The following is an 18,610-nucleotide window of genomic DNA, read 5'->3' as shown; positions in this document are numbered from 1 at the left end:
AGAGCATACACATATATACACCAGAGCATACACATATATACATCAGAGCATACACATATATACAACAGAGCATACACATATATACACCAGAGCATACACATATATACACCAGAGCATACACATATATACATCAGAGCATACACATATACACACCAGAGCATACACATATATACACCAGAGCATACACATATATACACCAGAGCATACACATATATGCACCAGGGCATACACATATATACACAAGAGCATACACATATATACACCAGAGCATACACATATATACATCAGAGCATACACATATATACACCAGAGCATACACATATATACACCAGGGCATACACATATATACACCAGAGCATACACATATATACATCAGAGCATACACATATATACACCAGAGCATACACATATATACATCAGAGCATACACATATATACACCAGAGCATACACATATATACACAGGGCATACACATATATACATCAGAGCATACACCTATATACACCAGAGCATACACATATATACATCAGAGCATACACATATATACACCAGAGCATACACATATATACATCAGAGCATACACATATATACATCAGAGCATACACATATATACATCAGAGCATACACATATATACATCAGAGCATACACATATATACACGAGGGCATACACATATATACATCAGAGCATACACATATATACACCAGAGCATACACAAATATACACCAGGGCATACACATATATACATCAGAGCGTACACATATATACACCAGAGCATACACATATATACACCAGAGCATACACATATATACACCAGGGCATACACATATATACATCAGAGCGTACACATATATACACCAGAGCATACACATATATACACCAGAGCATACACATATATACACCAGAGCATACACATATATACATCAGAGCATACACATATATACACCAGAGCATACACATATATACACCAGAGCATACACATATATACACCAGAGCATACACATATATACACCAGAGCATACACATATATACACCAGAGCATACACATGTATACACCAGAGCATACACAAATATACATCAGAGCATACACATATATACACCAGGGCATACACATATATACACCAGAGCATACACATATATACACCAGAGCATACACATATATACACCAGAGCATACACATATATACACCAGAGCATACACATATATACATCAGAGCATACACATATATACATCAGAGCATACACATATATACACCAAGAGCATACACATATATACATCAGAGCATACACATATATACACCAGAGCATACACATATATACACCAGAGCATACACATATATACATCAGAGCATACACATATATACATCAGAGCATACACATATATACATCAGAGCATACACATATACACACCAGAGCATACACATATATACATCATAGCATAAACATATATACACCAGGGCATACACATATATACACCAGAGCATACACATATATACACCAGGGCATACACATATATACATCAGAGCATACACATATATACACCAGAGCATACACTTATACACACCAGAGCATACATATATATACACCAGAGCATACACATATATACACCAGAGCATACACATATACACACCAGAGCATACATATATATACACCAGAGCATACACATATATACACCAGGGCATACACATATATACACCAGGGCATACACATATATACACCAGAGCATACACATATATACACAAGAGCATACACATATATACATCAGAGCATACACATATATACACCAGGGCATACACATATATACACCAGAGCATACACATATACACACCAGAGCATACACATATATACACCAGAGCATACACATATATACACCAGGGCATACACATATATACACCAGGGCATACACATATATACATCAGAGCATACACATATACACACCAGAGCATACATATATATACACCAGAGCATACACATATATACACCAGGGCATACACATATATACAACAGAGCATACACATATATACAACAGAGCATACACATATATACACCAGAGCATACACATATATACACCAGAGCATACACATATATACACAAGAGCATACACATATATACATCAGAGCATACACATATATACACCAGGGCATACACATATATACACCAGAGCATACACATATACACACCAGAGCATACACATATATACACCAGAGCATACACATATATACACCAGAGCATACATATATATACACCAGAGCATACATATATATACACCAGAGCATACACATATATACACCAGGGCATACACATATATACAACAGAGCATACACATATATACACCAGAGCATACACATATATACACCAGAGCATACACATATATACACCAGGGCATACACATATATACATCAGAGCATACACATATACACACCAGAGCATACATATATATACACCAGAGCATACACATATATACACCAGGGCATACACATATATACAACAGAGCATACACATATATACACCAGAGCATACACATATATACACCAGAGCATACACATATATACACCAGGGCATACACATATATACACCAGGGCATACACATATATACATCAGAGCATACACATATATACACAAGAGCATACACATATATACACCAGAGCATACACATATATACACCAGAGCATACACATATATACATCAGAGCATACACATATATACTTCAGAGCATACACATATATAGACCAGAGCATACACATATATACACCAGAGCATACACATATATACTTCAGAGCATACACATATATAGACCAGAGCATACACATATATAAACCAGAGCATACACATATATACACCAGAGCATACACATATATACACCAGAGCTTACACATATATACATCAGAGCTTACACATATATACACCAGAGCATACACATATATACACAAGAGCATACACATATATACATTAGAGCATACACATATATACACCAGAGCATACAGATATATACATCAGAGCATACACATATATACACCAGGGCATACACATATATACATCAGAGCATACACATATATACACCAGGGCATACACATATATACATCAGAGCATACACATATATACACCAGAGCATACACATATATACACCAGAGCATACACATATATACACCAGGGCATACACATATATACACCAGGGCATACACATATATACATCAGAGCATACACATATATACACAAGAGCATACACATATATACACCAGAGCATACACATATATACACCAGAGCATACACATATATACATCAGAGCATACACATATATACACCAGAGCATACACATATATACACCAGAGCATACACATATATACATCAGAGCATACACATATATACTTCAGAGCATACACATATATAGACCAGAGCATACACATATATACACCAGAGCATACACATATATACTTCAGAGCATACACATATATAGACCAGAGCATACACATATATACACCAGAGCATACACATATATACACCAGAGCATACACATATATACACCAGAGCTTACACATATATACATCAGAGCTTACACATATATACACCAGAGCATACACATATATACACAAGAGCATACACATATATACATTAGAGCATACACATATATACACCAGAGCATACAGATATATACATCAGAGCATACACATATATACACCAGGGCATACACATATATACATCAGAGCATACACATATATACACCAGGGCATACACATATATACATCAGAGCATACACATATATACACCAGAGCATACACATATATACACCAGAGCATACACATATATACACCAGAGCATACACATATATACACAAGAGCATACACATATATACATCAGAGCATGCACATATATGCACCAGAGCATAAACATATATACACCAGAGCATACACATATATGCACCAGAGCATAAACATATATACACCAGAGCATACACATATATACACCAGGGCATACACATATATACACCAGAGCATACACATATATACACCAGAGCATACACATATATACACCACGGCATACACATATATACACCAGAGCATACACATATATACACCAGAGCATACACATATATACACCAGAGCATACACATATATACACCAGAGCATACACATATATAAACCAGAGCATACACATATATACACCAGAGCATACACATATATACATCAGAGCATACACATATATACACCAGAGCATACACATATATACACCAGAGCATACACATATATACACCAGAGCATACACATATATACACCAGAGCATACACATATATACATACACATATATACACCAGAGCACACACATATATACACCAGAGCATACACATATATACATCAGAGCATACACATATATACACCAGGGCATACACATATATACACCAGAGCATACACATATATACACAAGAGCATACACATATATACATCAGAGCATGCACATATATGCACCAGAGCATAAACATATATACACCAGGGCATACACATATATACACCAGAGCATACACATATATGCACCAGAGCATAAACATATATACACCAGGGCATACACATATATACACCAGAGCATACACATATATACACCAGAGCATACACATATATACACCAGAGCATACACATATATACACCAGAGCATACACATATATACACAAGAGCATACACATATATACATCAGAGCATGCACATATATGCACCAGAGCATAAATATATATACACCAGGGCATACACATATATACACCAGAGCATACACATATATGCACCAGAGCATAAACATATATACACCAGGGCATACACATATATACACCAGAGCATACACATATATACACCAGAGCATACACATATATACATCAGGGCATACACATATATACACCAGAGCATACACATATATACACCAGAGCATACACATATATACATACACATATATACACCAGAGCACACACATATATACACCAGAGCATACACATATATACATCAGAGCATACACATATATACACCAGAGCATACACATATATACACCAGAGCATACGCATATATACACCAGAGCATACATATATATACATCAGAGCATACATATATATACATCAGAGCATACACATATATACACCAGAGCATACACATATATACACCAGAGCATACACATATATACACCAGAGCATACACATATATACACCAGAGCATACACATATATACACCAGAGCTTACACATATATACACCAGAGCATACACATACATACACCAGAGCATACACATATATACACCAGGGCATACACATATATACACCAGAGAATACACATATATACACCAGAGCATACACATATATACATCAGAGCATACACATATATACACCAGAGCATGCACATATATACATCAGAGCATACACATATATACATCAGAGCATACACATATATACATCAGAGCATACACATATATACACCACGGCATACACATATATACACCAGGGCATACACATATATACACCAGAGCATACACATATATACACCAGAGCATACACATATATACACCAGAGCTTACACATATACACCAGAGCATACACATATATACACCAGAGCATACACATATATACACCAGAGCACACACATATATACATCAGAGCATACACATATATACATCAGAGCATACACATATATACACCAGAGCATACACATATACACACCAGAGCATACACATATATACACCAGAGCATACACATATATACACCAGAGCATACACATATATACACCAGAGCATACACATATATACACCATGGCATACACATATATACACCAGAGCATACACATATATACATGAGAGCATACACATATATACATCAGAGCATACACATATATACACCAGAGCATACACATATATACACCAGAGCATACACGTATATACACCAGAGCATACACATATATACACCAGAGCTTACACATATATACATGAGAGCATACACATATATATATCAGAGCATACACATATATACACCAGAGCATACACATATATACACCAGAGCATACACATATATACACCAGAGCATACACATATATACACCAGAGAATACACATATATACACCAGAGCATACACATATATACACCAGAGCATACACATATATGCACCAGAGCATGCACATATATACACCAGAGCATACACATATATACACCAGAGCATACACATATATACACCAGGGCATACACATATATACATTAGAGCATACACATATATACACCAGAGCATACACATATATACACCAGAGAATACACATATATACACCAGAGCATACACATATATACACCAGAGCATACACATATATGCACCAGAGCATGCACATATATACACCAGAGAATACACATATATACACCAGAGCATACACATATATACACCAGAGAATGCACATATATACACCAGAGCATACACATATATACATCAGAGCATACACATATATACACCAGAGTATACACATCTACCTATACATCAGAGCATACACATATATACACCAGAGCATACACATATATACATCAGAGCATACACATATATACACCAGAGCATACACATATATACACCAGAGCATACACATATATACACCAGAGCATACACATATATACATCAGAGCATACTCATATATACATCAGAGCATACACATATATACACCAGAGCATACACATATATACACCAGAGCATACACATATATACACCAGAGAATACACATATATACACCAGAGCATACACATATATACACCAGAGCATACACATATATGCACCAGAGCATGCACATATATACACCAGAGCATACACATATATACACCAGAGCATACACATATACACACCAGAGCATACACATATATACACCAGAGCATACACATATATACACCAGAGAATACACATATATACACCAGAGCATACACATATATACACCAGAGCATACACATACAGTACAGATCAAAAGTTTGGACACACCTTCTCATTTAAAGATTTTTCTGTATTTTCATGACTATGAAAATTGTACATTCACACTGAAGGCAACAAAACTATGAATTAACACATGTTGAATTATATACTTAGCAAAAAAATGTGAAACAACTGAAAATATGTCTTATATTCTAGGTTCTTCAAAATAGCCACATTTTGCTTTGATGACTGCTTTGCACACTCTTGGCATTCTCTTGATCAGCTTCAAGAGGTAGTCACCGGAAATGGTTTTCACTTCACAGGTGTGCCCTGTCAGGTTTAATAAGTGGGATTTCTTGCCTTATAAATGGGGTTGGGACCATCAGTTGTGTTGTGCAGAAGTCTGGTGGATACACAGCTCATAGTCCTACCGAATAGGCTGTTAGAATTTGTATTATGGCAAGAAAAAAGCAGCTAAGTAAAGAAAAACGAGTGGCCATCATTACTTTAAGAAATGAAGGTCAGTCAGTCCGAAAAATTGGGCAAACTTTGAATGTGTCCCCAAGTGCAGTTGCAAAAACCATCAAGCGCTACAAAGAAACTGGCTTACATGAGGACCGCCCCAGGAAAGGAAGACCAAGAGTCACCTCTGCTTCTGAGGATAAATTTATCCGAGTCACCAGCCTCAGAAATCGCAGGTTAACAGCAGCTCAGATTAGAGACCAGGTCAATGCCACACAGAGTTCTAGCAGGAGACACATCTCTACAACAACTGTTAAGAGGAGACTTTGTGCAGCAGGCCTTCATGGTAAAATAGCTGCTAGGAAACCACTGCTAAGGACAGGCAACAAGCAGAAGAGACTTGTTTGGGCTAAAGAACACAAGGAATGGACATTAGACCAGTGGAAATCTGTACTTTGGTCTGATGAGTCCAAATCTGAGATCTTTGGTTCCAATCACCGTGTCTTTGTGCGACGCAGAAACGGTGAACGGATGGACTCTACATGCCTGGTTCCCACCGTGAAGCCTGGAGGAGGAGGTGTGATGGTGTGGGGGTGCTTTGCTGTTGGGGATTTATTCAAAATTGAAGGCATACTGAACCAGCATGGCTACCACAGCATCTTGCAGCGGCATGCTATTCCATCCGGTTTGCGTTTATTTGGATCATCATTTTTTTTTCAACAGGACAATGACCCCAAACACACCTCCAGGCTGTATAAGGGCTATTTGACCAAGGAGAGTGATGGGGTGCTAAGCCAGATGACCTGGCCTCCACAGTCACCAGACCTGAACCCAATCGAGATGGTTTGGGGTGAGCTGGACCGCAGAGTGAAGGCAAAAGGGCCAACAAGTGCTAAGCATCTCTGGGAACTCCTTCAAGATTGTTGGAAGACCATTTCCGGTGACTACCTCTTGAAGCTCATCAAGAGAATGCCAAGAGTGTGCAAAGCAGTCATCAAAGCAAAAGGTGGCTACTTTGAAGAACCTAGAATATAAGACATATTTTCAGTTGTTTCACACTTTTTTGTTAAGTATATAATTCCACATGTGTTAATTCATAGTTTTGATGTCTTCAGTGTGAATGTAAAATTTTCATAGTCATGAAAATGCAGAAAAATCTTTAAATGAGAAGGTGTGTCCAAACTTTTGGTCTGTACTGTATATGCACCAGAGCATGCACATATATACACCAGAGCATACACATATATGCACCAGAGCATACACATATATGCACCAGAGCATACACATATACACACCAGAGCATACACATATATACATCAGAGCATACACATATACACACCAGAGCATACACATATATACATCAGAGCATACACATATATACACGAGGGCATACACATATATACACCAGAGCATACACATATATACACCAGGGCATACACATATATATATCAGAGCATACACATATATACACCAGAGCATGCACATATATACACCAAAGCATACAAATATATACACCAGAGCATACACATATATACACCAGAGCATACACATATATACACCAGAGCATACACATATACACACCAGAGCATACACATATATACATCAGAGCATACACATATATACACCAGAGCATACACATATATACACCAGAGCTTACACATATATACACCAGAGCATACACATATATACACCAGGGCAAACACATATATACACCAGAGCAAACACATATATACATCAGAGCATACACATATATACACCAGAGCATGCACATATACACACCAGAGCATACACATATTTACACCAGAGCATACACATATATACACCAGAGCATACACATATATACATCAGAGCACACACATATATACATCAGAGCATACACATATATACACCAGAGCATGCACATATACACACCAGAGCATACACATATATACACCAGAGCATACACATATATACACCAGAGCATACACATATATACACCAGAGCATACACATATATACACCAGAGCATACACATATATACACCAGAGCATACACATATATACACCAGAGCATGCACATATACACACCAGAGCATACACATATATACACCAGAGCATGCACATATACACACCAGAGCATACACATATATACATCAGAGCATACACATATATACACCAGAGCATACACATATATACACCAGAGCATACACATATATACATCAGAGCATACACATATATGCACTAGAGCATACACATATATACACCAGAGCATACACATATATACATCAGAGCATACACATATATACACCAGAGCATACACATATATACACCAGAGCATACACATATATACATCAGAGCATACACATATATACATCAGAGCATACACATATATACACCAGAGCATACACATATATACACCAGAGAATACACATATATACACCAGAGAATACACATATATACATCACAGCATACACATATATACACCAGAGCATACACATATATACATCAGAGCATACACATATATACATCACAGCATACACATATATACATCAGAGCATACACATATATACATCAGAGCATACACATATATACACCAGAGAATACACATATATACATCAGAGCATACACATATATACACCAGAGCATACACATATATGCACTAGAGCATACACATATATACACCAGAGCATACACATATATACACCAGAGCATACACATATATACACCAGAGAATACACATATATACATCACAGCATACACATATATACACCAGGGCATACACATATATACACCAGAGCATACACATATATACACCAGGGCATACACATATATACATCAGAGCATACACATATATGCACTAGAGCATACACATATATACACCAGAGCATACACATATATACATCAGAGCATACACATATATACACCAGAGCATACACATATATACATCAGAGCATACACATATATGCACTAGAGCATACACATATATACACCAGAGCATACACATATATACATCAGAGCATACACATATATACACCAGAGCATACACATATATACACCAGAGCATACACATATATACATTAGAGCATACACATATATACACCAGAGCATACACATATATACACCAGAGAATACACATATATACACCAGAGCATACACATATATACACCAGAGCATACACATATATGCACCAGAGCATGCACATATATACACCAGAGAATACACATATATACACCAGAGCATGCACATATATACACCAGAGCATACACATATATACATCAGAGCATACACATATATACACCAGAGCATACACATATATACACCAGAGCATACACATATATACACCAGAGAATACACATATATACACCAGAGCATACACATATATACACCAGAGCATACACATATATGCACCAGAGCATACACATATATACACCAGAGCATACACATATATACATCAGAGCATACACATATATACACCAGAGCATACACATATATACACCAGAGCATACACATATATACACCAGAGCATACACATATATACACCAGAGCATACACATATATACACCAGAGCATACACATATACACACCAGAGCATACACATATATACACCAGAGCATACACATATATACACCAGAGAATACACATATATACACCAGAGCATACACATATATACACCAGAGCATACACATATATACACCAGAGCATACACATATATGCACCAGAGCATACACATATATACACCAGAGCATACACATATATACACCAGAGCATACACATATATACATCAGAGCATACACATATATACACCAGAGCATACACATATATACATCAGAGCATACACATATATACACCAGAGCATACACATATATACATCAGAGCATACACATATATACATCAGAGCATACACATATATACATCAGAGCATACACATATATGCACCAGAGCATACACATATACACACTAGAGCATACACATATATACACCAGAGCATACACATATATACATCAGAGCATACACATATATACATCAGAGCATACACATATATACACCAGAGCATACACATATATACATCAGAGCATACACATATATACACCAGAGCATACACATATATACATCAGAGCATACACATATATGCACCAGAGCATACACATATACACACTAGAGCATACACATATATACATCAGAGCATACACATATATACACCAGAGCATACACATATATACATCAGAGCATACACATATATACATCAGAGCATACACATATATACACCAGAGCATACACATATATAAATCAGAGCATACACATATATACATCAGAGCATACACATATATACACCAGAGCATACACATATATAAATCAGAGCATACACATATATACATCAGAGCATACACATATACACACCAGAGCATACACATATATACACCAGGGCATACACATATATACGTCAGAGCATACACATATATACACCAGAGCATACACATATATACACCAGAGCATACACATATATACACCAGTGCATACACATATATACATCAGAGCATACACATATATACATCAGAGCATACACATATATACATCAGAGCATACACATATATACATCAGAGCATACACATATATGCACCAGAGCATACACATATATACACCAGAGCATACACATATATACATCAGAGCATACACATATATACATCAGAGCATACACATATATGCACCAGAGCATACACATATATACATCAGAGCATACACATATATACATCAGAGCATACACATATATACACCAGAGCATACACATATATACATCAGAGCATACACATATATACATCAGAGCATACACATATATGCACCAGAGCATACACATATATACACCAGAGCATACACATATATACACCAGAGCATACACATATATACACCAGGGCATAAACATATATACATCAGAGCATACACATATACACACCGGAGCATACACATATATACACCAGAGCATACACATATATACACCAGAGCATACACATATATACACCAGAGCATACACATATATACACCAGGGCATACACATATATACACCAGAGCATACACATATATACACCAGAGCATACACATATATACACCAGAGCATACACATATATACACCAGGGCATACACATATATACACCAGAGCATACACATATATACACCAGAGCATACACATATATACATCAGAGCATACACATATATACACCAGGGCATACACATATATACACCAGAGCATACACATATATACATCACAGCATACACATATACACACCAGAGCATACACATATATACACCAGGGCATACACATATATACATCAGAGCATACACATATACACACCCGAGCATACACATATATACACCAGAGCATACACATATATACACCAGAGCATACACATATATACACCAGAGCATACACATATATACACCAGAGCATACACATATATACATCAGACCATACACATATATACATCAGAGCATACACATATATACACCAGAGCATACACATATATACACCACGGCATACACATATATACACCAGGGCATACACATATATACATCAGAGCATACACATATATACACGAGGGCATACACATATATACACCAGAGCATACACATATATACATCAGAGCATACACATATATACACCAGGGCATACACATATATACATCAGAGCATACACATATATACACCAGAGCACACACATATATACATCAGAGCATACACATATATACACCAGAGCATACACATATATACACAAGAGCATACACATATATACATCAGAGCATACACATATATACATCAGAGCATACACATATATACACCAGAGCATACACATATATACATCAGAGCATACACATATATACATCAGAGCATACACATATATACACCAGAGCATACACATATATACACCAGAGCATACACATATATACACCAGAGCATACACATATATACATCAGAGCATACACATATATACACCAGGGCATACACATATATACATCAGAGCATACACATATATACACCAGAGCATACACATATACACACCAGGGCATACACATATATACATCAGGGCATACACATATATACATCAGAGCATACACATATATACACGAGGGCATACACATATATACACCAGAGCATACACATATATACACCAGGGCATACACATATATACATCAGAGCATACACATATATACACCAGAGCATACACATATATACATCAGACCATACACATATATACACCAGGGCATACACATATATACATCAGAGCATACACATATATACACCAGAGCATACACATGTATACATCAGAGCATACACATATATACACCAGGGCATACACATATATACATCAGAGCATACACATATATACACGAGGGCATACACATATATACACCAGAGCATACACATATATACACCAGGGCATACACATATATACATCAGAGCATACACATATATACACCAGAGCATACACATATATACATCAGAGCATACACATATATACACCAGAGCATACACATATATACACAAGAGCATACACATATATACATCAGAGCATACACATATATACACCAGAGCATACACATATATACACCAGGGCATACACATATATACGTCAGAGCATACACATATATACATCAGAGCATACACATATATACACCAGAGCATACACATATATACACCAGAGCATACACATATATACACCAGAGAATACACATATATACATCAGAGCATACACATATAAACATCAGAGCATACACATATATACATCATAGCATAAACATATATACACCAGGGCATGCACATATATACACCAGAGCATACACATATATACACCAGGGCATACACATATATACATCAGAGCATACACATATACACACCAGAGCATACATATATATACACCAGAGCATACACATATATACACCAGGGCATACACATATATACAACAGAGCATACACATATATACACCAGAGCATACACATATATACACCAGAGCATACACATATATACATCAGAGCATACACATATATACACCAGGGCATACACATATACATCAGAGCATACACATATATACACCAGAGCATACACATATATACATCAGAGCATACACATATATACACCAGGGCATACACATATACATCAGAGCATACACATATACATCAGAGCATACACATATATACACCAGAGCATACACATATATACACCAGAGCATACACATATATACACCAGAGCATACACATATATACACCAGAGCATACACATATATACACCAGGGCATACACATATATACACCAGAGCATACACATATATACACCAGAGCATACACATATATACACCAGAGCATACACATATATACACCAGGGCATACACATATATACACCAGAGCATACACATATATACACCAGAGCATACACATATATACATCAGAGCATACACATATATACACCAGGGCATACACATATATACACCAGAGCATACACATATATACATCACAGCATACACATATACACACCAGAGCATACACATATATACACCAGGGCATACACATATATACATCAGAGCATACACATATACACACCCGAGCATACACATATATACACCAGAGCATACACATATATACACCAGAGCATACACATATATACACCAGAGCATACACATATATACATCAGACCATACACATATATACATCAGAGCATACACATATATACACCACGGCATACACATATATACACCAGGGCATACACATATATACATCAGAGCATACACATATATACACGAGGGCATACACATATATACACCAGAGCATACACATATATACATCAGAGCATACACATATATACACCAGGGCATACACATATATACATCAGAGCATACACATATATACACCAGAGCACACACATATATACATCAGAGCATACACATATATACACCAGAGCATACACATATATACACAAGAGCATACACATATATACATCAGAGCATACACATATATACATCAGAGCATACACATATACATCAGAGCATACACATATATACACCAGAGCATACACATATATACACCAGAGCATACACATATATACACCAGAGCATACACATATATACATCAGAGCATACACATATATACACCAGAGCATACACATATACACACCAGGGCATACACATATATACATCAGGGCATACACATATATACATCAGAGCATACACATATATACACGAGGGCATACACATATATACACCAGAGCATACACATATATACACCAGGGCATACACATATATACATCAGAGCATACACATATATACACCAGAGCATACACATATATACATCAGACCATACACATATATACACCAGAGCATACACATATATACATCAGAGCATACACATATATACACCAGGGCATACACATATATACATCAGAGCATACACATATATACACGAGGGCATACACATATATACACCAGAGCATACACATATATACACCAGGGCATACACATATATACATCAGAGCATACACATATATACACCAGAGCATACACATATATACATCAGAGCATACACATATATACACCAGAGCATACACATATATACACAAGAGCATACACATATATACATCAGAGCATACACATATATACATCAGAGCATACACATATATACACCAGAGCATACACATATATACACCAGGGCATACACATATATACGTCAGAGCATACACATATATACATCAGAGCATACACATATATACACCAGAGCATACACATATATACACCAGAGCATACACATATATACACCAGAGCATACACATATATACACCAGAGCATACACATATATACACCAGAGAATACACATATATACATCAGAGCATACACATATATACATCAGAGCATACACATATATACATCATAGCATAAACATATATACACCAGGGCATGCACATATATACACCAGAGCATACACATATATACACCAGGGCATACACATATATACATCAGAGCATACACATATACACACCAGAGCATACATATATATACACCAGAGCATACACATATATACACCAGGGCATACACATATATACAACAGAGCATACACATATATACACCAGAGCATACACATATATACACCAGAGCATACACATATATACATCAGAGCATACACATATATACACCAGGGCATACACATATACATCAGAGCATACACATATACATCAGAGCATACACATATGTACACCAGAGCATACACATATATACACCAGAGCATACACATATATACACCAGAGCATACACATATATACACCAGAGCATACACATATATACATCAGAGCATACACATATATACACCAGAGCATACACATATATACACCAGAGCATACACATATATACACCAGAGCATGCACATATACACACAGAGCATACACATATATACACAGAGCATAAACATATATAAACCAGGCATACACCATATATACACCAGAGCATGCACCATATACCACACCAGAGCATACACATATATACACCGAGCATAAACATATATAAACCAGGGCAACACATATATACACCAGAGCATACACATATATACACCAGAACATACACATATATACACCAGAGCATGCACATATACACACCAGAGCATACACATATATACACCAGAGCATAAACATATATAAACCAGGGCATACACATATATACACCAGGGCATACACATATATACACCAGAGCATACACATATATACACCAGAGCATACACATATATACACCAGAGCATACACATATATACATCAGAGCATACACATATATACACCAGAGCATACACATATATACACCAGAGCATACACATATATACACCAGAGCATACACATATATACATCAGAGCATACACATATATACACCAGAGCATAAACATATATAAACCAGGGCATACACATATATACACCAGGGCATACACATATATACACCAGAGCATAAACATATATAAACCAGGGCATACACATATATACACCAGGGCATACACATATATACACCAGAGCATACACATATATACACCAGAGCATACACATATATACACCAGAGCATACACATATATACACCAGAGCATACACATATATACACCAGAACATACACATATATACACCAGAGCATGCACATATACACACCAGAGCATACACATATATACACCAGAGCATAAACATATATAAACCAGGGCATACACATATATACACCAGGGCATACACATATATACACCAGAGCATACACATATATACACCAGAGCATACACATATATACACCAGAGCATACACATATATACATCAGAGCATACACATATATACACCAGAGCATACACATATATACACCAGAGCATACACATATATACACCAGAGCATACACATATATACATCAGAGCATACACATATATACACCAGAGCATACACATATATACACCAGAGCATACACATATATACACCAGAACATACACATATATACACCAGGGCATACACATATATACACCAGAGCATACACATATATACATCAGAGCATACACATATATACACCAGGGCATACACATATACATCAGAGCATACACATATACATCAGAGCATACACATATATACACCAGAGCATACACATATATACACCAGAGCATACACATATATACACCAGAGCATACACATATATACACCAGAGCATACACATATATACATCAGAGCATACACATATATACACCAGGGCATACACATATACAACAGAGCATACACATATATACACCAGAACATACACATATATACATCAGAGCATACACATATATACACCAGAACATACACATATATACATCAGAGCATACACATATATACACCAGAGCATACACATATATACACCAGAGCATACACATATATACACCAGGGCATACACATATATACACCAGAGCATACACATATATACACCAGAACATACACATATATACACCAGAGCATGCACATATACACACCAGAGCATACACATATATACACCAGAGCATAAACATATATAAACCAGGGCATACACATATATACACCAGAGCATACACATATATACACCAGAGCATACACATATATACATCAGAGCATACACATATATACACCAGAGCATACACATATATACATCAGAGCATACACATATATACACCAGAGCATACACATATATACACCAGAACATACACATATATACACCAGAGCATGCACATATATACACCAGAGCATACACATATATACACCAGAGCATAAACATATATACATCAGAGCATACACATATATA

This window comes from Phyllobates terribilis, unplaced genomic scaffold (assembly GCF_046119375.1).
Source record: "Phyllobates terribilis strain yellow unplaced genomic scaffold, ASM4611937v1 Scaffold_1__5_contigs__length_1240528914, whole genome shotgun sequence".
Taxonomy (NCBI): domain Eukaryota; kingdom Metazoa; phylum Chordata; class Amphibia; order Anura; family Dendrobatidae; genus Phyllobates; species Phyllobates terribilis.
Note: the sequence above shows the minus strand (reverse complement) of the source record.